General features: G+C 44.4%; 1 pseudogene; it reads right to left on the bottom strand.

The window, feature by feature from the left end:
* Positions 1–17008: 17008 nt before the first annotated feature.
* Positions 17009–22925, bottom strand: LOC143389831 (leucine-rich repeats and immunoglobulin-like domains protein 1; annotated as a pseudogene).
* Between the last annotated feature and the right edge of the window lie 1176 nt (positions 22926–24101).

Below are 24101 nucleotides of genomic sequence, written 5' to 3'. Positions count from 1 at the left end.
TGGCAATTTGAAATGTTATTCTCTGAATTTTATTTCATCCAAGCATAAAATGTTGGTAATGGGAATTATTAAATCTACTATAGCAAATTAATTCATAAGTAAGGGTGGAATCATAAAATTCTGTGTATATGCTAAATATAATTATTTATGGACATGAACTCTATTCAAACCATTTCTATGCATATATCTGGAAGAGCAGAATTGCTGCAAGGGTTGAGTTGGGTAAGAAGAGATGTTTGGTAATCAGTATGGGCAGGTGATCAGAATAGGAATTTGATGGTGTGGTTTAGGAATCTACAAAGTTTTATTTTATAGGTGATGTATCAAAAAGGTGAGATAATGAATTCAATGTTATTCATTTTATTTACATAATGGAGAAGGATTTGGTTTGAAGATTTGTCCTGCTATTGGCTCATACTAGCCTAAGGACTGGTACTAAAAAAGTAACAGCACAACAGAATGAATAAACTTAGGATCCATAAAACAAAAAAAGAAGAAAGAAAGAAAGAGGATTTAAAGTTGGGTATGATCAAAAACTTGTGAACTGCAGAAAATCAGAAATAACTCTGCAGTTGCTTGCTGGGAAATTAAATAAAATTATAGACTCCACTGCTGGTGGAAAGTAGAGTGCAGAGAGAAGGATAAATGGTTTGGTATCCAGGATATTTAACTCCTCTGGCAACAGAAATTTAATGAGAAATAGCTGACAAGCAAGGCAATAAAAAGCCACAGAATCTTGGAGTAAATTTTTAGCTGATAGTTAAGTGAGATATGGTGTTTTAAAATAAAAGACTAAATTAATGCCTTTGGCTTTGCAATATCGTGGTTGGCGAAAGCTGTGAAATGCTAAGGAAATTATCATGGGAGGCTTTTTTATTTTTTATTTTTTGTACTGTTATAGTTAAAGCTTTGTCCCAGGGTTTCATAAACGGACTTCCAGACCACTCACGTACAATCGAATCAAGCCTTTATTGAAGCACATCAGTGGCGGCTGACCAGAACATAAAGCTGTTCCCCTGATCAGCCCTGAACAATTGCAAGAGCACTCCTTATAAGCCTGAAAACCGCAAAAGGGATGTTCAGGGGGCCTAGCCAATGCAAGCAAGCCAGGTAACAGAAGTGGGACAGTGCAGTCAAGCGGATGGAAGCCTAACCAATCACAGTTAGCCCAGTCACCCCAGTTACAGAAACAGAGCCCTGTTACCCTAGGTACAGAAACAAAATACCCCATTAGGTAGTTCCGTGTTCTTAAAGGTTTCTATAGCAAAAGGAAAAGAACATCTTGCTCCAGTCATTACTCTTCTACTTGGCATGGTTGTTTTACAGGATGAAGTCATAAAACAAAATGGAGTCACATTTGCACCTACTATCACAGTACCAGAGATTGAACCCAGATGTAATTAACCACTGAACCACATCCCCATCCCCCTTAACTTTTTTTTTTCCTAACTTTGATACAGAGTCTCACTAAGTTGTTTAGGGCCTTGTAAAGTTGTTGAGGCTGGCCTTGCACTTGTGATCCTCCTGCCTTAGCCTCCCAAAATTCTGGGATTGCAGGTGTGCACCACAGCACCCAGCAAGTGGCTGCATTTTGATTCTGACAATTTTCACCAAAAATATAGATGCAGAAACAGAACATTCAATATAGAAATATAAAGGAAGAAGGAATTCAGGAGAACCTCTGGAATAGCCTGGCCCACACTCCCCAAAATAAAAAAGAGGAAGCATCCCTGTTACAAACAATGGAGCCAGATCTGAAGTTTTCTCCACTCTGCTCTGAAGCATCTTATGGTAAAATTAAACCATGCCTAGTTCTGCTACAGCCAACATTTTTCAAATTATTCAGAAGGTCTTATGTAAAATAGTGTTCAGAAAGCATTTTAAATGAAGGGACCTGGGCTTTGGCATGCTAGAAACTAATGTCTCTTGAAAGCACAGTTCATGCCAGACCACCCTTGGGAAGGAATAAGGGAGACAAACAGACTGTTGTTCAAGTCACAGCTTTAGGCTGCTCCAGCTAAGTTCCATTAGAAGAATTCAGTCTCTTCTCTGAGACAGGTGGCGATTTGCTAACATAGTTCAATCCAAAGTGATTTCTACTAAGAAATCTTTATTTGGTCATTTCTTTTGGTCTCATTTTTCCATTTGGCCAGGAAACAAAATATTCTACAGTTCAAAAAGTCAAATAAAGCTAGGCAGAATCAGGTGATGCCTTTTATGAATGGATGAATTTGTAAAGTGACCTCTTAGGAACCCTGTGGTTATACTTCCTCACAATGCAGATATAAAAGGCCCAAATCTCACTTTCCAATCAGTTTCAGAGGTCTGGCAGTATTGTTTCAAGAAACAGAAAATAATGTCTTGTCCATTCCAAAATAAATAGAACAAAAATGAAGCTCACTCATGGATTAGTGCCCACGACATTTACAATAGCACAGTGCATACACAACCTTCAAGGCACCATCTATAAATGACATGGCCATCCAACAGAAGAGCCAAAACAACTGCAGGGAGCTATCTAAGGTCTCCTGCCATGATCCCAGTGCTGGGGGACAGCCAGCTCCTTAAATTACCTCCCCAAGTGACCTGGAATTTAAATTTCACTTCACTAGGAAACAGAAAATGTTTTTAATTGATTTAAATGAGCATTCCAAGTCTCAAACCAAATGATGTTTGGTAAATTTTTGTAGATAAGGGCCACATTGTCCTGTTTGAGTGTAGGACAAGAATATATACATGACAAAGAATTGGGAATGGAGGTGATGGGGCAGATAACTCTTTAAGATTTTAAATGGGATCAAAGGTCTCAAAAAATGGTAATGGTGGGCTGGGGATGTGACTCAAGTAGTAGTGCGCTCGCCTGGCATGTGTGCGGCCCGGGTTCAATCCTCAGCACCACATACAAACAAAGAGGCTGTGTCTTCTGAAAACTAAAAAATAAATATTAAAAAGAAAATCCTCTCTCTCTCTCTCTCTCTCTCTAAAAAAAAAATTAAATGGTAATGGAAGTGAGTCTATGCTTTAGAAAGTCATTAAGATACATTTTCTCACATCAGAAATCAGCAAAGATGTGATGTGTTAAGTTTGATAACCTATTGCTGAGATCGGTGAGAAACTGCACAGCTCTGAAGACCAGAGCCTGTATACCACAGGCAGGTATCAAGAATGCTGGACAATCTGAAGGGAAAGCTGGGTCTTGTCTCCAGGCATTCCAATAGATGTCACAAATAATCACAAACCAAATATGTAGCGGCAGGGAAAAGAAGAAACAAAGAAAACACTATATACATACTTGGCTGAGCTAATAATGCACATTTTATTGCTTATTATTCTCTGAAAATCTCTACATTTTTATTATTTGATTGATGCTTGTGCATGAGGCATACTCACCTCCTGGTGAGTTTAATGTCATTAAACTGACTTTGGGCCCCAGGTAGAAAATTCAGCAGTTAGGTTAAAAAGTGTTCTATAGTTTATTTCATAATTATTGAATGTATTTCTAAGAATTACCAAAGAGTTAATTAACTAATCAGAAACCCATTTCTAACAAGCTGCTAATGTATTCCAATTCTTCTTCAAAGATTAATTTATTTTTCCATTTATATACTTATTCATTCAATTTATTCAAGTCAGGCTTTCACTCCTTCTCTTTTGAATATTGCCTTTAACTGTTCAAAGTTGGCCTGAAGTTGAGCCTATACCTTATTGCCAGATAAAGAGTCCTGAAATTTTCATCTTATTTCTCCTGCTCAAACACTCTTTTCTGTGTGCACTCCAATTTTAACAGAATAATACTCAAATTCTTTGGTGTCTAATTTTTAAAAAAGGCCAACATGCCAATATATCATGCAGTACATTAAGAGTCTACATTAAAGGAAAATGTAAAGCCAAGGTGCCTTCCACTCTGCTTGTAGCACATGAACTTACTGAATTCAGATGGACTTTGCTCATTATCACATTCTGGGTGCTCAGTAGCTAATCCTTTCTAGACTTCACATCTCCTTTAGCTTATATCCCACCCTTTGGGTTTCATTGCAGATTCTGCTTTTTTCAATTTGTCCTTAATATTCCCTAGTGGAATCCCACAAAGATTAATATGGGACTGAAGGAAAATTTTGTACGAGCCAGCAATGGTGTTCTTCATTTACAACATCTACTGTTTTCTCTGTCTTTATTTTTCTTTTTTAATGGTGTTTAGATGTAGTTGGACACAATACCTTTATTTTATTTATTTTATGTTGTGCTGAGGATCAAACCCAGGGCTTAATTATGCTAGATGAATGCTCTACCCCTGAGCCACAACCCCAGCCCTCTACAATTTTCTTTTGATATCTTAAACCCAGATGTTCGAATGAAGCCTCTATTAGGCTTCCTTTTATTTGCAATTTGTGTAGACTTGACTTGCTCATGTCCTGCGTGGGCGAGGAGGGTGGGTATCCCTAGGAGTGATGGGCTGGCTCTGCAATAAAAATTATAAAATTAATATATCAAGAAATTAAAGACAAACAGGCAATAATATATGTAAAGCAGGGGCATGGCCAGTTGAGTCTACTAGAAGGGTCTAGCTTCTAACAAAGAAGAAGCCTGTGCCTGCTTTATTTATAGTGGTACAGATCAAAGGGTATCAGTATGTATAAGGTTTCCATGTGGGAGGAGTCTTTTCTTGGTGCTTGCTTCTTTAGGTGGCAGGGATGCCACAATAAACAGGTTATTTGGCTTTTGGCAGGCGACGCCCATCTCCAGGAGGCTCTTTGATCCTAAGGCTGTGAGTTAGGACAGCATGATCCAGGCATTCTTGTTGTGGGGGTGGGGGTGGGGGTGGGGGTATTCCACACAGGAGTTTCTGAAAGAGTGTCCTCTCTGCCTTAATAACTAGAATAAATATATATTTATATATAATTATATATTATATACATGGCCTCCAACAGACTTGGTCAAAGATGATTCTTTATCTCAATACTCTGAGTCTAGGAAATTTAGAATGTTACAATACTTGTGTTATGAGTTGAAATTTTTAAAGGAGTCATTTGACTGATGAGAAACCACTTGGAAATAAATTCAGTACTAATATATAGCTACTGTAAATGAAGTGAAATCCACAATTATAAATATATAATAAAATACATACCTTCATTAATGCAATTAGGCATGTGCTGTTTAACAATGGAGATATGTTCTGAGATATAGAAGTATATCCCCAAATGGGAAAATATAACAAACTTGGAAGTGTACAGGTCATTTCACTTTCCTTTTGCTTAAAATATTAGTTGAAAAACACTGGTACCTGAATAGAGCATCAGGTTATGTAACTAATTTGGGAGCAAAATCTACCATTGAGCATAAAAATCATGAGCTTACCTCATATCATTAAAAGCAAAGAGAAAAATCACTCCACACAAAGAAAAGCTGACCTATGTTCCCAGCCTGTTAGTATATTATTAATGTCATGATGCCATTGTCCTCTGGAAGGTAACATTTGGTTGCTGTTTGCATTGTTATTATTGAGTCTTTATATAGCACATTCATCCTTTATTGGTTTTAAAAGGTCACTTGTGATCTAAGCATTTTCCAGGTTACCCTTCTTTTCTTTTCTTGAACTTGGTGATGGTGTTTGTTTGGTTTGTTGTACTCTGAAAGACTCCATGCTCTGAAAGATACTCTGGACACTGAGGATATATCCAGGATACCTGTCTTTTTTTTTTTTTAATTAATTTTTATTGTAGGTTGTTCAAAACATTACATAGTTCTTGATATATCATATTTCACACTTTGATTCAAGTGGGATATGAACTCCCATTTTTACCCCATATACAGATTGCAGAATCACTTCAGTTGCACAACCATTGATTTACATATTGCCATTCTGGTGTCTGTTGTATTCTGCTGCCTTTCCTATCCTCTACTATCCCCCCTCCCCCCTCCCCTCCCCTCTTCTCTCTCTACCCCCTCTACTGTAATTCATTTCTCCCCCTTATATTTTCCCTCCTTTCCCCTCACTTCCTCTTGTATGTAATTTTGTATACCCCTGAGGGTCTCCTTCCATTTACATGAATTTCCCTTCTCTCTCCCTTTCCCTCCCACCTCTCATCCCTGTTTAATGTTAATCTTCTTCTCATGCTCTTCTTCCCTACACTGTTCTTAGTTACTCTCCTTATATCAAAGAAGACATTTGGCATTTGTTTTTAAGGGATTGGCTAGCTTCACTTAGCATAATCTGCTCTAATGCCATCCATTTCCCTCCAAATTCTATGATTTTGTCATTTCTTAATGCAGAGTAATACTCCATTGTGTATAAATGCCACATTTTTTTTATCCATTCGTCTATTGAAGGGCATCTAGGTTGGTTCCACAGTCTTGCTATTGTGAATTGTGCTGCTATGAACATGGATGTAACAGTGTCCCTATAGTGTGCTCTTTTTAGGTCTTTAGGGAATAGACCGAGTAGTGGAATAGCTGGATCAAATGGTGGTTCCATTCCGAGCTTTCCAAGAAATCTCCATACTGCTTTCCAAATTGGCCGCACCAATTTGCAGTCCCACCAGCAATGTACAAAAGTACCCTTTTCCCCACATCCTCGCCAGCACTTGTTGCTGTTTGACTTCCTAATGGCTGCCAATCTTACTGGAGTGAGATGGTATCTTAGGGTGGTTTTGATTTGCATTTCTCTGACTGCTAGAGATGGTGAGCATTTTTTCATATACTTGTTGATTGATTGTATGTCCTCCTCTGAGAAATTTCTGTTCAGGTCCTTGGCCAATTTGTTGATTGGGTTATTCGTTATCTCATTGTCTAATTTTTTTAGTTCTTTGTATATTCTGGATATTAGGGCTCTGTCTGAAGTGTGAGGAGTAAAGATTTGTTCCCAGGACGTAGGCTCCCTATTTACCTCTCTTATTGTTTCTTTTGCTGAGAAAAAACTTTTTAGTTTGAGTAAGTCCCATTTGTTGATTCTAGTTATTAACTGTTGTGCTATGGGTGTCCTATTGAGGAATTTGGAGCCCGACCCCACAGTATGTAGATCATAGCCAACTTTTTCTTCTATCAGACGCCATGTCTCTGATTTGATATCAAGTTCCTTGATCCACTTTGAGTTAACTTTTGTGCATGGCGAGAGAAAGGGATTCAGTTTCATTTTGTTGCATATGGATTTCCAGTTTTCCCAACACCATTTGTTGAAGATGCTATCCTTCTTCCATTTCATGCTTTTAGCCCCTTTATCAAATATAAGATAGTTGTAGTTTTGTGGATTGGTTTCTGTGTCCTCTATTCTGTACCATTGGTCCACCTGCCTGTTTTGGTACCAGTACCATGCTGTTTTTGTTACTATTGCTCTGTAGTATAGTTTGAAGTCTGGTATAGCTATACCGCCTGATTCACATTTCCTGCTTAGAATTGTTTTTGCTATTCTGGGTCTTTTATTTTTCCATATGAATTTCATGATTGCTTTCTCTATTTCTACAAGAAATGCCATTGGGATTTTGATTGGCATTGCATTAAACCTATAGAGAACTTTTGGTAATATCGCCATTTTGATGATGTTACTTCTACCTATCCATGAACAGGGTATATTTTTCCATCTTCTAAGATCTTCTTCTATTTCTCTCTTTAGGGTTCTGTAGTTTTCATTGTATAAGTCTTTCACCTCTTTTGTTAGGTTGATTCCCAAGTATTTTATTTTCTTTGAGGATATTGTGAATGGGGTGGTTGTCCTCATTTCCATTTCAGAGGATTTGTTGCTGATATACAGGAATGCCTTTGATTTATGCGTGTTGATTTTATAGCCTGCCACTTTGCTGAATTCATTTATTAGCTCTAATAGTTTCTTTGTAGACCCTTTTGGGTCTGCTAGGTATAGAATCATGTCATCTGCAAATGGTGATAATTTGAGTTCTTCTTTTCCTATTTTTATGCCTTTAATTTCTTTCATCTGTCTAATTGCTCTGGCCAGTGATTCGAGAACTATGTTGAACAGAAGTGGTGAGAGAGGGCATCCCTGTCTTGTTCCAGATTTTAGAGGGAATGCCTTCAGTTTTTCTCCATTCAGAATGATGCTTGCCTGAGGCTTAGCATAGATTGCTTTTACAATGTTGAGGTATGTTCCTGTTATCCCTAGTTTTTCTAGAGTTTTGAACATAAAGGGATGCTGTACTTTGTCGAATGCTTTTTCCGCATCTATCGAAATGACCATATGGTTCTTATTTTTAAGCCTGTTGATGTGGTGAATAACATTTATTGATTTCCGTATATTGAACCAACCTTGCATCCCAGGGATAAATCCTACCTGATCATGGTGCACAATTTTTTTGATATGTTTTTGTATCCGGTTCGCCAGAAGTTTATTGAGGATTTTTGCATCTAGGTTCATTAGAGATATTGGTCTGTAGTTTTCTTTCTTTGAAGTGTCTTTGTCTGGTTTAGGAATCAGGGTTATGTTGGCCTCATAGAATGAATTTGGAAGTTCTCCCTCTTTTTCTATTTCCTGAAATAGCTTGAAAAGTATTGGTGTTAATTCCTCTTTAAAGGTTTTGAAAAACTCTGCTGTATACCCATCCGGTCCTGGGCTTTTCTTAGTTGGTAGTGTTTTGATGGTATCTTCTATTTCCTCAATTGATATTGGTCTGTTTAGGTTGTCAATATCCTCCTGACTCAATCTGGGCAAATCATATGACTTAAGAAATTTATCGATGCCTTCACTATCTTCTATTTTATTGGAGTATAAGGATTCAAAATAATTTCTGATAATCTTCTGTATTTCTGAAGTGTCTGTTGTGATATTGCCTTTTTCATCCCGTATGCTGGTAATTTGAGTTCTCTCTCTTCTTCTCTTTGTTAGCGTGGCTAAGGGTCTGTCGATTTTATTTATTTTTTCCAAAGAACCAACTTTTAGTTTTGTCAATTTTTTCAATTGTTTCTTTCGTTTCGATTTCATTAATTTCAGCTCTGATTTTAATTATTTCTTGTTTTCTACTTCTTTTGCTGTTGTTTTGCTCTTCTTTTTCTAGGATTTTGAGTTGAAGTATTAGATCATTTATTTGTTGTTTTTTTCTTTTTTTAAGGAATGAACTCCAAGCAATAAATTTTCCTCTTAGAACTGCTTTCAATGTGTCCCATAGATTCCGATATATTGTGTCTGTGTTTTCATTTATCTCTAAGAATTTTTTAATTTCCTCCTTGATGTCTTCTATAACCCATTGATCATTCAGTAACCTATTGTTCATTCTCCAAGTGATGCATGATTTTTCCTTACTTCTTTTATCGTTGATTTTCAATTTCATTCCATTATGATCAGATAATATGCATGGTATTATCTCTACTCCTTTATATTGTCTAATAGTTGCCCTGTGACATAATATATGATCTATTTTTGAGAAGGATCCATGTGCTACTGAGAAAAAAGTGTAACTGCTTGATGTTGGGTGGTATATTCTATATATGTCAATTAAGTCTAGGTTATTAATTGTGTTATTGAGCTCTATAGTTTCCTTATTCAACTTTTGTTTGGAAGATCTGTCCAGTGGTGAGAGAGGTGTGTTGAAGTCTCCCATGATTATTGTATGGTGGTCTATTAGACTCTTGAACTTGAGAAGAGTTTGTTTGATGAACATAGCTGCACCATTGTTTGGGGCATATATATTTATGATTGTTATGTCTTGTTGGTGTATGGTTCCCTTGAGAAGTATGTAGTGTCCCTCTTCATCCCTTTTGATTAACTTTGGCTTGAAATCTATTTTATTTGAAATGAGTATGGACACTCCTGCTTGTTTCCGAAGTCCATATGAGTGATATGATTTTTCCCAACCTTTCACCTTCAGTCTATGTATGTCTTTTCCTATCAAATGCGTCTCCTGAAGGCAGCATATTGTTGGGTCTAGTTTAGTGATCCATTCTGCTAGCCTGTGTCTCTTAATTGGTGAGTTTAAGCCATTAACATTTAGAGTTATTATTGAGATATGGGTTGTTCTTCCAGCCATATTTGTTTATTTATGTTACTAAACATGGTTTGTTTTCCTCTTTGATTATTCCCCCCCACCTTTACTGTACTACCTCCCGCTGTTGGTTTTCATTGATATTTTCCATTTCCTCTTCCTGTAATATTTTGCCGAGGATGTTTTGAAGAGCTGGTTTTCTAGCTGCAAATTCTTTTAACTTTTGTTTATCATGGAAGGTTTTAATTTCATCTTCCATCCTGAAGCTTAATTTCGCGGGATACACAATTCTTGGTTGGAACCCCTTTTCTTTCAGTGTTTGAAATATGTTATTCCAGGATCTTCTAGCTTTCAGAGTCTGTGTTGAAAGATCAGCTGTTATCCTGATTGGTTTACCCCTAAATGTAATCTGCTTCCTTTCTCTTGTAGCTTTTAAAATTCTCTCCTTATTCTGTATGTTGGGCATCTTCATTATAATGTGTCTAGGTGTGGATCTCTTATGATTTTGCACATTCGGCGTCCTGTAGGCTTCTAGGATTTGGGATTCTGTCTCATTCTTCAAGTCTGGGAAGTTTTCTCGTATTATTTCGTTGAATAGATTGCTCATTCCTTTGGTTTGGACCTCAATACCTTCCTGAATCCCCATGACCCTTAAGTTGGGTCTCTTTATGTTATCCCATATTTCTTGAATGTTCTGCTCATGGTTTCTTAACAGCTTTGCTGAGCTGTCTATGTTCTTCTCCAGTTGAAATACTTTGTCTTCATTGTCTGATGTTCTATCTTCTAAGTGTTCTACTCTGCTGGTAGTATTCTCAATTGAGTTTTTAAGTTGGTTTATTGTTTCTTGCATTTCCAGGATTTCTGTTTGTTTGTTTTTTATAACCTCTATCTCCCTGTATAATTGATCTTTTGCTTCTTGGATTTGTTTATGTAATTTATTGTCGAAGTGGTCGAAGTGGTCTTTCATTGTCTGATTTTGCTGTCTAATGTCTTCCTTGAGACTCCAGATCATCTGAAGCATGTATATCCTGAATTCTTTATCTGACATTCCATCTGCTGCAGATATTACCTCTTCTAAAGTTGAGTTGACCTGCATTGCTTGTGGTCCTTTCTTTCCTTGTCTTTTCATACTGATCGCGTTTCTTTCTGCTTGGTGAAACTGTTGTGTTATTGATTTTCCCCCTATATATTTATATTGCTCTTGTATAGCTGCAAAGTCTCCCTCGCAGGCTTTGGCGGTGGCTCTGCCCCTCCTCCAATTGAGGCAATGTGCCTTCCACGCCAGGAGGCCGCTGTACCTGTACTTTCGATGGTCCTGTTCTTTCGGTGGTCACAGGTCCGCCTACCTTGCAGGCGTGAGCAGCGGCTTTGCCCCTCCGCTGGCCACTAGGCCTGTTCTGTCTGTCGGTTGCAGATCTGTCTACCTAAAAGGCGCTGGTGGCGGCTCTGCCCCTCCCCCGACCGGGGCGATGTATCTGGCGGGCCACTGGGCCTGTTTTGTCGGTGGTCACGGTTCCGCCTACCTTGCACATGCGTGGAGCAGCTGTTTCATTAGTGCCTGGGCACACTCTCCTTTTTTGCCTCCCTCAGGCCCTAAGTTTGTAGAGCTTGGGGCTGAGAACCCCCAGCAAATTTGCTTACCTTCTGGTAGCCACGCCCCCGTATCTGGTGCAAGAGACCTCAGTTGTCAGCACTGGTGGGAGCTGTAGCTGGGAGACCCGCGCCGCGCGGCTCCCGCTGGCTCCTGCGTCAGCGCCGCCTCAGCTCCCGCCGGTTCCCGTGCCGCTGCCGCGGTTCCCGCCAGCTCCGGCCGGCTCCCTCGCCGCTCCTGCTAATTTAGAATCCGCTGGGAAGGAATCTCTTTGGCCGATCTTTGGTGACTTCCCCTCTCTGCTATGGCGGGCCCCTGGCTCCTTGCAGGAGTGACCGAAGGGAGAGGTGGAACTGGCTTGTCTCTGGTCTGACACAATCTCTGGTTTTAGATCCCAGTTCGCTAATTCATAGAGGCTTGGTTAGATTTCCTTCCCATCCTCTCAAGGCGGGGAGCCCTTTCCCGGGTGGGCAGGGCCATTAGCAGAGCCGGAAGGGCATGTGCCTTCTGTCGGGCCAGGCGGGGACCCTTCTGGCTGCGCTGGGCCGCCGGGGGCGCCCACAGAGCCAGGCAGATGGCGCCCGCGTGGCTAAGAGCCGGGCAGGGTGACCCTTCGCAGAGCGGGCGGGCCGCCAGGAGTGCCGGGATGGTGGGAGCTGTCTGCCGGCCGGGCAGGGACCCTTCTCGCCGAGCAGGGTCGCCGGGGGCGCTTGTAAAGCCGGGCGGCTGCAGCCTCGTGGCTAAGAACCAGGCGGGCGGGGTGGCTGTTTGCAGAGCAAGAGCGGAATGGCGGGAGCTGTCTGCCCGCACCGCCGGGGGCGCTTGTAAAGCCGGGAGGCTGCAGCCGCGTGGATAAGACCCAGGCGGGCGGGGTGGCTGTTTGCAGGGCAAGAGCGGGACCGCCAGGGTAGCCGGGATGGCGGAAGCTGTCTGTCAGCCGGGCAGCGACCCTTCTCGCCGAGCAGGGTCGCCGGGGGCGCTTGTAAAGCCGGGCGGCTGCAGCCTCGTGGCTAAGAACCAGGCGGGCGGGGTGGCTGTTTGCAGAACAAGAGCGGAATGGCGGGAGCTGTCTGCCGGCAGGGCGGGGACCCTTCTCGCCGAGCAGGGCCGCCGGGGGCCGCTTGTAAAGCCGGGTGACTGCAGCCGCGTGGCTAAGAACCAGCCGGGTGGGGTGGCTGTTCGCCGAGCGAAAGCAGGGCCGCCAGGGTAGCCGGGATGGTGGGAGCTGTCTGCTGGCTGGGCGGGGACCCTTCTGCCGCGCTGCTCTGGGCCGCCTGCCGCTTGCAGAAGCGGCGGGTGGCCGCGGGATTGGACTCTGAGCCCGCGCTGCCGGTCAAGTTTCACTTGTCTGGGGCAAACTGTCACGTCTAATAAACTTACTAATTCTCGGCAGGTCTCCTTTCAACGGAATTTTGCTAGAAGATCCTCAGTAGGTAGAATGTAGCTGTTTTAATTGGTGTTTCTGATCCCGTTAATGTGGAGATATTGAAAGTCAGCTTCCTCACCGGCCGCCATGTTGGATCCCCCAGGATACCTGTCTTTAGAGCCTGCCTCTGTACCTGTGGGAAACATTAAAGATCCATGTGTCCTCATCTGGTTAGCATAAGGCTCCCATCCTCAGCATTCATCATCAGTCTCTGCAGATTTTTGTCCAAAGTAGATAGGTGAAAGAGGTAAATTGTGTCTGCCTCAAACTTCTCTCTCTATTGGAGAGAATAAACTTGCTCTTCTTCAGTAGGTAAAATAGACTGTCTCTAAAATTCATACACAGTTTTGCAATTATTTTTAAGGACTTGCACCTAAATGACTTAGATTGTCAATGTGTTCATAGCCACAATTATATTGATCTGTGCCACTCTTTGACCTGCTGCCTCAATTTTATCTGGTCATGCAGTTCAAGGGAGCTAGATTTTGAAAATTTTTATAAATTCTTGCCAAAAGTGATAGGGATCTGATTTCAGTATTGTGGCTTCTCATGGTTATATAGAATTTGAGTTTCCTGTGTACAGGAAAAACTGCAAGACAACTTATCTTTTCTTTCTACATTCTTCCAACTCTCCATTTACCACTTCTGGTCAACTTTGAATTCACCTCAGATCCATGCTAAGAATGGGATTAACCCTGAATCCTAACACAAGTAAACCCATGGCTATCACTTGGATAAATGTTCACCAAAAGCCTATGTCTTAAAGAATTGTGGTTATCAGCCTTTAGTGTTTCAGGGAGATGGTGGACCCTTTAGGAGGTGGGGCCTATTGGAGGGAAATTAGGTCATTGGAGCAATGCCCTTGGAGGGTATATTGATATCCCAGACTTTTCTTGTCTCTCTTGGCTCTCTGGCAAACGTGCAAGAGTGCTGCATATTCCCACCATGATGGACTGCCTCACCTCAGGCCCAAAAGCCATGGGGCCATGCAAACATCTGAAACTGTGAGCCAAATGAAACTTTCCTTATTAATGAAGATTATCTCAGTTATTTGGTTATAGCATTGGAAAGCTGACAAACACCTATTAACATCAACTGATCCAGCTAATGCCCAAGATGATTCCACCTGGCAGTCCCTACATAAGATAGCACACCTTTGTGTGCAAATCTGTTTGTAGGAAAACAGAAGAACTCTAAATGTGTCACCATGACTCTTACCTGGCTATGCCTACTTCCCTCCTAAGAGGCCTCATATTTTAATGCAGAAAGTCAGCCACTGGGCAGAGATTATTGTCTGGCTTATAGAGCTGAGTACTCCTGTCTGCATCAATAGGGAAACATTTTAACATTCAAGCTCTAGAAAGAGTTTGAAAATCAACTACCATCAAGACCTTTATCCCTGGCTTTAATCACCTTTTTCATTAGCCTGAGCCTGTGCAGTTCCTTTTCCATTTCTATTATTCTCAACCAAGGACTTGTGTTTCCAAATCTTTGTTCTTGTGAGCCCCTAGCTATTTCTTCCCATTTTATTCCACTGAACTCCACCTCATACTCAATCTGTCCACCCCAGGTTCACAAGTCCTTGCCTGAAGTATGGCCACCTCTTTTTGATTAAGCCAGAGCTGCATCCTGTCTGCATTCCATCACTTCTAAGCAATTCCTTGTTCCTCCTTCTATAGGGGATTGTAGGCTGATTATTAAGATTATTAAATCAGATTCTTGCATATACCCTGTTACTGAGATTTACTTCCCATTTGATCCCCAACTGGGGTAATTTTCAGATTTTTGAAAATATTCACACATGACGTAGAGCTTTGACAGCACCACTAAACCTCACCATCTTCCACCCATGTCAAGATACAATCACAGTTACTTGCTTTTCTCCATTTCTTTCATCCATCTACTCCCATGGCCATACCCTAAAACCTGCCATCCCCCAAACTATCCCTTTTCTGATGCTTTATATTTCAGTACCTCATTCCTTACCCACTTTCTTTGGTGATGTTTGTCACTCATTGTTTTCTCTTCAGTTTTTGGGCATCTCCCTTTTTGCACACTCTATCAGCAATTCTCTGACCTTTCATCTTTTTTCTATTGAGCCTACACCTCTTCATCAATTCTACTTTTCCTGTAAATCCATTAGGCTTATCTCATTATATATTTCATTATATACTCCAGTTGGCAAATATTGCTACAGAAACCCACAACTTAAAATATATAGCATCCTACCTCTGGACTCTCATCAGATACTGAACATATAATTGGATGCTATTTTACCATCCAAGTGACATATATTATGTTAAAAACTGAACTTACTCTATCAAAATTTGGTTAAGCTTGAGTGAAGAAACAAATTGCTGTTTGTAAGATGTTTAAAATCATTATCTTTTTGCATTTAAAAATAAAGAAATGTCATGCTATATTTGGCATGGTATCTTCTAGACCAGGAATGGAAAATATACTTCTTTTTCATGCCAATTTCAATTGCTTAGAGTACCAGTAACTCATTTGTATTGACTACTGAACACATAATGCACAATTTGGTTAACAGGATTTGGACATTAGAGGATTAGAGAAGGTAGACTGTTTTCCAAGCAGTGCTTAGCTGATATGTATTCAACCATCAGGTTTCAGCTTAAACAGTATTTCCTCAAAGACAATTTATCTTGAAACTTGATCTAGATCTTACCATGTGGTCCTTATCATAGCTCTTAACTAATATCCCTGCCCTAATAGATTAACAGGTTCCCTAAGAGAACTTTTCTATCATGCTTACCATGGTATCCTATGCTTAAGTGTCTAGCAAATGCTTAATAAATATTTACTGAATAAGTTGCATGATTCTAACCTGCAAACCTGCTTTGCACATACATTTTCTAGCCAAAAGAAGCCATTTGTTGTCTCTCTAAGGACACCATATATCCCAATTTTCATTCCTGCCATTTGCTCAACACTTATAAATGAACCTTTATTAAAGACACTTCAGTGCCGTTTGTTAGACACTTCAATATTTTACATGTTTTCAATGTACACTGTACCAAAATTTCTATAAATAAATAAATTTGTACATAAAAGTAATACTTCCTCTTTCACATTGCCTCTCAGAAGCAGCAAATTCACATATTTTGTGGAAGTAACATTTATCAGTTAACTCTTGAGGACAAAACAATGGATCAATGATGACCTCTGGAACAATGATGACCTCTGACAGGAACATCTGACATAGGTAGCCATTTGGCTAATATCTCCCTTTAGCTTTTTGGCTAAAGAAATGTACTTTGAGATTTTTTTAAGGACCTTATTTGTTTCAATGTAATTTTCAGTGAATTACACATTGGCACTCACAAGACAGTTAGCTACAGGTCTCAAAAGTGCAAACACACCCAGGTCTAGGGCTAAATCTTATGTAGTCCACACCGACTCCCGTCTATGTGAAGGGAGGGCATGGATTGGCCTGCTCAGGCTCCTCAGTAGACATGAGCTAGCCCTGGAATGTGAGAACTTGATCTTTTTTTACCCCCAATGTAATATTATATTGGCAGAATTAAAACATCACTATTGAAAAATCCACAGGTACCAACACCAGCAGCCTCTGCCTTAATAAAAAGCCTCAGCTAACAATCCGGCAACATGGACAAGATGACATTTGCTTTTAAGAAAAAGTGAGCTTCAGAGAAGGGAGAAAATCCTACCATCCTAACTCATGGCTTGTGGTGGATTAGCAACCTTCACTCCACCCCTCAAAGAAGCAAGCCTCCAGGGAAAAGCCCCTCACAGCAAAGACACATTGCAGGAGCCACCAACGCAGGCTAAACGTAACTGCGAAGAGCACACAAAACCAAGGACCCCCCGTCCTTCCAAACCCACGAGGAACCCCAGGAAACAAATGTGGTTTTTGTCTCTAAATTCCCACCATGCACTAAGGCACCAGAACTATTCCTAACCCCCCTCCAAGGAAACAGCAACCGGCAGGAAAGGCCAAGGAGGCCTCTGGGAGCTCCATGCTGCCTGAAGGGAACACAGGGCAGGGCTGAATGTCTGCGGGGTCCGCGTCACACAGCCTCACTATAGAGTACAGGCAAAGACCCCTGGGGAAAGAGAAGGCCGTCAGAGCCAAGTTCCAGCATGACCAGCTATGGCATCTAGTGTAGCTGCCAGGGAGGCCAGGAGGACAGTAAGGGATCACCTTTTCCATCTAGGGACACCGCCGGCTTCCTCAAGGATGTCGGCATTCTATTGTTTGCTGGGGTAGAGGGACCTGTCCCCGGCCCCACTGCGAGGATGATGTGGAGAGTCTCCTTGGTCGCCCTGTCTGGGATCCTGGCCATACAGTGCACTTGGCTGTGTGCTGTCCCTGCATGTGGGCTGAGGGTGGGGGCCTGCTCCTTGGAGTAACTGTCCACATCAGCATTGCAGTCACTGCACATGAGAGGGCCACTGGGTTCTGAAGGAGAGATGGGCCAGGTCAGAGCCACCCCCACAGAACAGGCCACCCACCTGCACCCAAGTGGGGTCCTGCCCCCAGCCTGCAAACGCCCCCTCCCCAAAGACCTTCACAGAAAAGGCTGGGCACATGCCACACCGTTAGTGGAGATGGGGTCCTTCTTGCTCACATGCCCCAGATTAAGCTAATCTTGTACTTAGAGAATGTAGTCACACTACTGTGATCAGAGGCAAAAAAAAAAAAAAAAAATAGAAAAAAGAAAAACCCCAACAATTTAATTAGGTACCATGAAGGGTTAAGAGTTTTCTGAACAATTAGAAATTTAACCTCAAAACAGCCCTGGTGAACAGATACTAAAACCCCCTATGTTGCTTATTATTCTGGAAAATTATTGCTCAGGTTTACTGTACCATAAATAGTAACTAAGAGACACACTCCTCTAGAATTAAAAGGGCACCAGGTCAGAGCTTCCTGTTTATATACTAAATACCCAATTTAGAGAGTGCTGGATGGAAATGTAGGTGTCTCCCCTCTTCATTTAGTGAGTGGGTCAACCCAGATCTTGATTTCAAAAAGGCACTGCTTTTCCTGGTGGAAGTATCACCTACCCATCTTAGGTGGACCAGGTGTCCGAGTTGCTTTTTCTGACACTTTCCAGGGCTCTTTACTGTATCTAACGCAGAGCTTGGGCTGCCTCTACATGCTGCTGTGGACGTAACCTCTGTGAAGAGGCCCGCATCTCTCAGACACACACCTGCAACAGACTCCCCAGGTTAGAAACTGCAGAGGAGGTCTCAGTGAGTTTGAGGAGCAGGACGGGTGGGGCTGCTGCTGTAGTCTCTCTATCAGTGTGAGTTACTACTGTGCCTCCACGAAGCTGGCAATGGGCCTGTTTTCTAGTACCACTTTCCGAGCAAGCAGTCTTTGAGCATCTGCAGCCATGTTAGAGGAGCAGCTCTCTCAGGCCCGGCCTTCAGCTCAGCAAGCACTCACAATCTCCCACCAACTGAAACAGCACCCCCTACAGAGAGCTTTCCCTGTGAGTCTGGAATACAGAGCAGGTCTGGGCACTGCCGCTGCACTCGCAGCCCTTGGTACCTTCGTGGTGCCAGAGCCCCCACACAGATCCCAAAATCCAGGGATGCTCAAGTCCCTTGTATATAATAACACACCATTTGCACATAACCTGAATACACTGTCCCATGTAAGTCACCCTAGATTAAGCATCGTGATTAGTAAAATGTAACTTTGTGTGCACAGCTATTGGACTGTGTTTTGGGGGAATAATGACAAGGAAAAGAAGGCTGCATGTGCATGCACCTTCTCCGCCCTGGATATTTCTAGTGTGTAGAGAATTGAACCCACAGATACCAAGGGCCAACTGTGGAAGCAGGGTTTGGTTTCAGGGCCTGGGGTTTCCCTTCAGCTGTTTCTGACAGTGATCCTACCTTATCCCAACTGGGAGGCTTATTGCTAAGCCCAGATGGTGACCTTCCGGAGAGACAGGATGTTGAACCCTCTGCAGAGCTTGCACAGACCAGGACTGAGCTGAACAACAGAGGCCTGGGCCAGCAGCTGCCTCGTTCACCTGATGCTCCCTCCCACCTAATGCCAGACACCTGAATAGGGAACTAGAGGCCATCTCCACCTACGGAGGACAGTCACCTAGATAGAGCTCCATCTCACTGTGTCAGAGGCCTTACTGTTGCTCTCGATGTGCTTGTTGGCCCAATGGCCACCCTCAGTCCTGATTGAGGTTTCTCACCAGTCAGAAAGGGTCCCCTGAGAAGAGAGGTAGCTTGGAACATCTGGTGGCAAAATAGTTTCATCTGCAAGGAGATAAGACAATGAAATATTCAGGATTGCGGTGACAACAGATGCAGATGTGCATTCACTGTCAGGCCCCGAACAGGATCCCCTGGCAACAGCCATCGAGGCTGCGCAGAGACCAGGAGTTGGTGCAGGTAGGAGGCCCTCCCAGACCCGAGCTGAACCTGAGCCCAGGTCAAAAGCATGTGAGACCACAAAAGACGGGGAAGAGTGACAGGAAGGGAGACAGAACTAATAAATCCACAGCACTGTGATGCTTCAGGGACAATCCACCTCCGTTTATGAGGAGGACATCAGCAGGAAGTTCTTTTTTTTTTTTTTTTTACTTGTCAATAGACCTTTAGTTTATCTATTTATATTCTGTGCTGAGGATCAAACCCAGTGCCTCACTCATGCCAGGCAAGTGCACTACCACTGAGCCCCAGCCCCAGCCCCAAGGCAGTTCCATTTCTGGCTCTGCCCTGAGTATGAACCCAGTGTCCGCAGGACCAAGGCTTCAGTTCTCCAGAACCACATTCCCAGAGGTCCTGGAGTTCCCAGAGCATGAGAGCTCTTGAAGAGTGTGGACCTGGCTTCTCCTGCCCTGGAAATGAACGGCCACAGTGCTCACCTGTGTTGGTGACACTGTACTCCTCGCTCTTCTTCCTGGTTTGGTAGATGATGCACACCCACACCAGCGATATAAGAACAATGCTGCACACTACGGTAATGGTGAAGATGCCATGGTGGTCCTTCCTGCATCCAGGCGTGGGCAAGATGCTCAGCTGGCTGTGAGCGTGCTCCGTGCCCAGCGTGTTGGACATCTCGCAGGTGTACTGGCCCGCGTCCTCCACCACCACATTCTGGACCACCAGCAGCTGGTTGCCGGAGGTGAAGTGGTGCCTGTCGGTGAGGCTCAGGAGGCAGTTCCCCTTGAGGCAGGTGATGCGGGGGGAGGGGCTGCCAATCACTGCACTGGAGGGCCACCGTCTCCCCCACAGACACCACGAGGTCTTCCAAGGGTACCACCAAGGACGGGGTCTCTGCAAGAGATCAAGAGACAGCACACTCACTCTGGGGCCTCAGTGCTGTGGTCTGCTTGGTTCTCTAGACATGGCATAATCCCACCTGAGGGCTTCCATCAGCGTGGCAAGCTTTTCAGAAGATGGCTGATCTCTGGTCATAAAGGTTCCTGTTCCCAAACTGTGCTATGTCCCTGTTCTTGACTAAGACCACACCCCTCCTGCATGCTCGTTGGTCACCAGTTGCTCAAGGTTCTGGCACTGCACTGGCCTTTAGTCTTTTTAAAGAGATAGGAGCCAGGGTGGTGGGGCACGCCTGTAATCCCAGCAGCTCAGGAGGCTGAGGCAGGAGGATTGCAAGATCAAAACCAGCCTCAGCAATTTAGCAAGGCCCTAAGCAACTCAGTGAGACCCTGTCTCTAAATACAAAATAGGGCTGGGGATGAGGCTCAGTGGTTGAGTGCCCTGGGTTCAATCCACAGGACCCCAAACAATTTTTTTAAAAAGAGGAAAAAAATCCTAAAAGCAGCCCCAAATTTCAAACAGTAGCAACACCTTCCCGTAACCCCAGGGTTCACAGAGCAACTCTGCAGGCCTTCCCCTCAGTGCCATTTCAGACTCCTACACATGCACGCACACACACACCCCCAAGAGTATACCAAGGGTCGAACCTAAGACAGTCAGGGTGGCATTCGCTGACACAGAGCCTGCTGAGTTCTGGGCGGTGCAGCTGTAAATGCCCATGTTATCTATTTTCACATCAGTGATGAAAAACACGTCATCGTCTGGCATGACATGCATACAACACTCCTGAGTCGCAGGGAAATATGTGCCTCCGTCATTCTGCCAGGCAATCTGGGGGTTGGGGTGGCCGGTGGCCGCACACTCAAGGGGAGCCATGGTGCCAGTCTGGATGGCAATGTCTCGGGGCATTTTGGTAAATGATGGCAGCACTGGAAAACACACACAAAGGGAGAGGTCTGGGACAGCTGTCTGCAAATGCAGGGAACACCTCTGGGGCAGAGAACCCCAGTGTGAAAGGGCCACTGCTCGATACCTCCCCGCCCTGTGCCACCGCCAGCCCAGGACTGCTACAGCCACCTCAATCAAGAGCAGTAAGCTTCCCAGGGAAAGTGCCAGCCTCTCCCCACCACGGCCTGGCACTTCCTCCACCTGTCCACTCCATCTGGGGAGATGCACCTCATAGGTGGGACCCTTGGAGTCGGGGCCTGAGGCTTACCTGCCTTCACAAGCCACAAGGACAGAGCCTGGGAAACATAAATACCTGCTCACTAAGCTGCAATAACAGAGGGAAGGTCCATGCATCCCCAGGGCAGCCTGAGGGCCATGCTGCTGAGCACACATAGGCAGAAGCACTGGGCTCACTGGCTCAGGTTCAGCAAGCAGTGGGACACCAGAGTAAGTGTCCAGCTGCATGGCAGGCATCACCACACTTCCTGTCCAAGCTGCTCTGGTCAGCCAGGTACCATGGCCCTCCCCTGTCATCCCAGTGGCTCAGGAGCCTGAGGCAGGAGGATCATGTTCAAAGCCAGTCTCAGCAACTTAGTGAGGCCCTAAGCAACTTAGTGAGGCCCTAAGCAACTCAGTGCGACCCTGTCTCTAAATAAAATATAGGAAAGGGCTGGGATGTGGGTAAGCACCCCGGGACCTCATTTACCTGGTGTAAATAACAAATGCCCTGGCAGAGAGTCACTTAGTTGCCTGAGTCTTGAGGTGGCAGTGTGGTCTCTCTAAGAATACACCAAGACAACCTGAGTGTGGTCAAGTTTGTTTTGTGGTCTGCGGGGCTGACTGAGCGCAGCCTGCTGGCACTTCTGATGAACTTCGAGCCAACTCTGTCACTGGCACTTTAATGATGAGAAAAATCTCCCCGGGTTCTCAGGGAGATGCCCACTCACACTCCTCCCATCCCCCTCCAAAAATAGCAGCCCTGAAGAGAGCAGCTCTGACAAGCTGGTTTCTGAGTACAGGATCTCATCCCACCCTCCCCCACACTTGTCTTGCTCTCTGCTGTCTTGAGAGGTGGGGACCTGCCCCTGCCCAGGCTGGCCTGTGCTTCCACAGCTGTGCCACCCACTCAAGGGCACAGCTTCCCCAGGGTCTGGGATACGGGACCTAGAAACTGAATCACGTGGTTCCAGAGAAGTTTAAGGCTCTGCTCTGCCACTCACCCTGCCTCCCAACAGTCACCCAAAGTCCAAGGAGAGGGTGCTTTAACCTGCAGAACCTGCCCTGGGCAAACCCAGGGTACAGTGCGGTCTAATCGCAGGTCTGCCTTCGTCCTCTCCTAGGTGGGCAGCTAGCAGGGCGGGGTGCCTGGGAGAGACCAACGGGGGCACCTACCATTCACCGTGAGCTGGGCCTTGTTAGAATAGGTGGAGCCAAAGTGGTTGGTGATGACACACTGGTAGCAGCCCTCCTGGCCAAAGGTGACCCTGCGGAGGTGCAGGATGGTGGTGTACTCCATCACTTCCCCGTCCTGGGTGCGCACGTGGGAGAAGTTCTCCATGTCGGCACTGGCCAGAACCTCATTGTCCTTTTTCCAGGCAAAGGTCATGGGGGAGCTGCTGCTGCTGGCTGCTGAGCACGTGAACCAGATGTCCTTGCCTACCACAGCTATTGTCGTCTCCGGCTGGGTGATGATCTGTGGCTTTGGGAAGTAGACTGGGGAGAGAAGGGCCACCATGAGGAAACAGGGACCAGCTGCTGTCACGCTCGCACAAAACCAGGCCAGGGACACCAGGCCCCACCCAGGTGAGGCCATGAGCACGCCCCTGGACTAGAAATGGGCCACCAGCACTTGGTCACCCAGCCCTCCAGAAGCTTCCTAGAGGCCCACACCCACTGCACCTGTTGACACAGCTACACAAGAGGTGCCACTTGTTGTGGCTGCACAAAGGACTCTGGCACAATGGCTTCCAGAACGTTGGGACTCCCAGAAATCTGAACTCCCTTAAAATGATAAAAGTACTGCAAAAAATGGTCAAAATCAACGGTTCCAATTTCTGGAAAATCAAACACAATGATCCACAGGGTGTGGACTCAAGAAAACTGAGGCCTCTTGGAAAGAGATAGGAGCTCTCTGGTGTTATGAGTTACCCAAGTCGTACCTGCCTCCACCCCACTCTGTGACAGCCTTGAGACTCAGCAGCTAGCAACCATTGAGGGGGCAGGTGGAGCTCCCCCAAAAGCCCTATCTGAGCAGTGGCACTGTGTGATCTATCAGGCCAAGACCTAGAAAGCCCCACTCATGAAGAAGGCTCACCACAGGAAGCCCTGTCCCCAGGCATCTGATGAAAATAGTGGCCACTGTGTAACTATGCCACTGTCCAAGGTGACTGTGCCCGTTGGGGTGAACAGGAAAGTTCACTGAAGGAAAGTCAGGTGGAGGAGATAGCAGCAGCAGGCCCTGTGAGGTCCACCAGAGTCCTGGGAATCAGGAAGTGCACGCCCACGTGCAGGGTGGACACACACCCTGGAAAGACCTCGGGGGAGCCCTCATTTCTTGCCTGGGCTGAGATGGCAGACACACACAAGCAGGAAGTGAGAGCACATGCCAGCACATACATACCCGGCCTGGGTGAAGGACCCAGGATTTGCTGATGGGCGTGACTTAAGGACTTCTGTGTCAAACTATTGTCTACACACTAGCAAGCCAAGCAGGAACTCAAGGGGTTGTGCAGAGCAGGCTCCACAACACTCATCTAGGAGAGGCCCTAAAGGAATGGTGATGGGCTAGCAAGCCCTGGGGGTGGACGGGAAGATCTGACTCTATAAAATGCAAGTTGAATGTCTAACAAGACATACAGTATGTAATTAAACTCAACTTTATCAGTTCCAACATTCATTAATGGATTCTAAG

This window comes from Callospermophilus lateralis, unplaced genomic scaffold (assembly GCF_048772815.1).
Source record: "Callospermophilus lateralis isolate mCalLat2 unplaced genomic scaffold, mCalLat2.hap1 Scaffold_66, whole genome shotgun sequence".
Classification (NCBI taxonomy): Eukaryota; Metazoa; Chordata; class Mammalia; order Rodentia; family Sciuridae; genus Callospermophilus; species Callospermophilus lateralis.
This window is presented reverse-complemented; position numbering and strand designations above follow the sequence as displayed.